This window comes from Triticum urartu, chromosome 5A (assembly GCF_056163025.1).
Source record: "Triticum urartu cultivar PI428250 chromosome 5A, HENAU_Tu73, whole genome shotgun sequence".
Lineage (NCBI taxonomy): Eukaryota > Viridiplantae > Streptophyta > Magnoliopsida > Poales > Poaceae > Triticum > Triticum urartu.
The window spans coordinates 143296019-143299201 of NC_141877.1; the positions used below are offsets into that span (position 1 = coordinate 143296019).

At 51.1% G+C, this 3183-nt stretch overlaps 1 pseudogene; it reads right to left on the reverse strand.

Moving 5' to 3' along the window:
• Positions 1-1155: 1155 nt before the first annotated feature.
• On the reverse strand, positions 1156-2968 carry LOC125507741 (uncharacterized; annotated as a pseudogene).
• Positions 2969-3183: the final 215 nt, after the last annotated feature.

The following is a 3183-nucleotide window of genomic DNA, read 5'->3' on the forward strand; positions in this document are numbered from 1 at the left end:
TGCGCTTGGCTATTCGCCTCTTCGGGAAGTGCAACAATAATAGCACTAGTAGTATAGTGTATGCTTCTGGCAATCTGACACCGAATTAACTGTTGCACGTCCACCGCCTGAGCGAAGGACAGCTTGCATTAGTCAAAAGTTTCTCCTTGTCCTGCGAGCCACCGCGCGCAAGCTTCTCCCGTCCTGCAAGCTTCTCCTTGTTCGGCAAGTTGACGGGACACAACAAAGTAATGCTAGTCCATACTGCCTCCTCTCCGGTTAATATGGCTTAATTTCAAACGAGATAAATACACTGTCTGTCACTGTATATTTGTAAAAATATAGTCAGTGGACTTCATAATACGCTCATTGTGCTCATTATATACATTTTCTGGTGTTTATACGGTCACTAGCTCACCCTGGCCGAGTATGTGTGTGCATGCACGTGTAGGTTGAGCACTTGAGCGTGACCATGTGTGCTCCGTCGTGTGCTCGGACATGCATGCATTAGGGCGTCACGCGCGTTTTTGCGTCCATGTGTACATGTGACTGTTGCATACACGTAGGGGGAGTACATGTAGGGGCCACTAAAGGAGCAGTCACGTACGCAATATAAAATGGTTGATATGGAGAGAAAAAGGAAACCACTATATATAGAGTAGCAGGAGCCTAATCTACAAGCCTGCTTGCTTGGGTTGTTGTCTCCACAAGCATAGAACGACAGTGGCCACACCGCTGGTCACATATCCGGCCTGATCCTGCAGCTGGGGGAAGGGAACAATGTTCTGCGTAGACGCTGTCGACGTCGGCGAGGGAGAAAATCCACAGTTGGTGCATCCCAATCAGGGGTCACCACGGTATGGGCCGATGCCGCGTCCCAACCGCCCTTCTAGCTACAGCCCGACGTCCGTTTCGAAAATATTAGTGCATGTCAACAAAAATTATGTTCCGTTTTGAAAAAAAGCATATAAGCTGTTACTTCTTACCCAAAGGATCTTTATATCCAATAGACACAAAATATCCATTTGACTGTTCGAAATTACTTTCACTGCTGATCTGATGTCGAGGTAATTGCTGCATCGCCACCAAAACCCACCATCTCTTAAGCTAAAGTAGACCGCGCTAACCCCTATATTAGCATATTACTAAGATAAACAGAAGGCACTGTAGAATCATTTAGGATGTGAGCTTGTCAATCTGAATGTGGAGGGACACCAGCTTAGCCCCGGCCAGCAGCTTGGGCGGAACTGTGAAGAAGGTCAGCTCCTGCACGGTGACGTCACCGGGATCCCTGCTGCTTGTCACCTCCATTTCCACCTTGACGGCGTCGGTCCTGCCTTTGGGCTCCCCGGTAGGCCATTCGCCCACAGCTTGGCCATGTAGTGCAGCAGTGGGGACGCCCCCACTCTGATGCAAACGACCGACACGGCGATAGGTGCTTCGATGTCGAGCACGCCGCCGACCAAGAAAAACGCGTGGCTGTCCTCCTCCGCGAATAGCAAGAGCCGTGGCTCCGACAGTGGCACTTGCAGCTGGACTTGACGTACTGGATTCTGTGCACGGGCATGGGATGCACGGTGCTGATGTGGTGGGAGAGCACCGGCAGCGGGCCTTCGTAGCCGCAGACGGGCATGGGGCATTTGCAGGGCGCGAGCGGACACACGCTCTGCTGATCGGCGAGCTTGTGGTAAGTGACGTAGAGCACACAGCCTTCGTGCGGGCACTCCATGCTCACCGAAGAGAGGACAGCGTCCACCGCCGTGTTCCGCACGTGGAAGCCACTGCCGCGCTCGCACTTCTGGCACTGCCGCTGGTTCCCGAGGCGCTCGACGCGGCAGTCCGCGCAAGCCAGGTGCCCCCCTTGCATTGCACAAATCAATCAAACAACACATCAATCAAGAAACCTGCACCTTGCTTGATCAGCCGAATGGACGAGATGTATTCGAACCTCATACACTGGAGGCTTCAAGGGGCGGAGGCACAAGGGGTAGTGGAGCAAGGTGAGGTCCATCGAGACCATAGAGAGCTCGATTGCCGGGTCATGTTCCATCTACATGATCTCGCCCTCCTCGTGCACAACCATCTCTCGCTTTATTAGGACCGGGGCATTACAAAGCTTTACCATCACATATTCATACTACTTCAAGGTGCATTAAATCAACACATGCAAGTGTCAAAAGGAGAGTCACGACATGCATGCATGCGTTGCAATTAATGCATCAGTAAACGCAAATTATTGAAATATATCGAGTGCAGTGCTTTGATGTGTTGCGTCAACTCGTACAAGACCGAGAAGTTTGATTACTACAACGCCCTCTCGCCTTAACCGCACATGTCTTTGGCTGCATGACAGGTGGGCCACCGACCTGTTGGGCCCACCTATCATGGACGCAAAGGCAGGAGCAGTAAGTCAATGAAGCTGCGTCCCTCCCTCGCCCATGAGCGTGGTGGCTGGCAGGACTAGGAGAAGCTTTCGTTTGCTACACGCTCTCCCTCCCGTACGCGGTGGACATGCAGCAGTTCAATCAGTGTTAGATGGCCAGAAGCATACTGTGGTACTCCTCCACTGCAGTAGTACTCCATCATTGGCCCTGTTTGAATCCACGGGTTAGAGTTAGTTTGGGTTAGTTTGGACTCAACTAACCCAAAAATATCCAAACAGGAGGGTTAGTTTGGGTTAGATGCATCTAACTCATCCAAAAAATCTAACCCACCCAAGAGGTGCTTATTTGGGTTAATTCTTCTCAGGACCACTAAAAACACCTTTTTCTCTCACTCTTCCCGAGGCAGATCCCTCCTCACTTCCTCGAAGCTTCTTGTCCTCTCCCTCCCTCCCTCTCCCACCGCCCGTGAAGGCGCCTCGCCGTATCCGCGCTCCATCTAACCCTGCTATCCAAACACCTTTTTGGTTAGAGTTAGTTCTAGGTTAGTTCTGGGTTAGAATCTAACTCTAACCTCTAACTGAGTTAGAGTATCCAAACAGGGCCATTGTTCGACTTCCCGAAGAGGTGAAGAGCCAAGCGCAGCCCGGACGCTCGTGTGGCAGTTTCATGTGTAGAGTAGTCTAGGATAGCGTGTACCGTGCCTGTAAGCTTAAGGGCCCATTTGGTTCCAAATAGGTCACCAACTTATAAGTCGAAAAGTGAAAAAGTGACTTATTTTGCCAAACAGACCCAACTTATAAGTCACCCCCTTTTGCGTGGG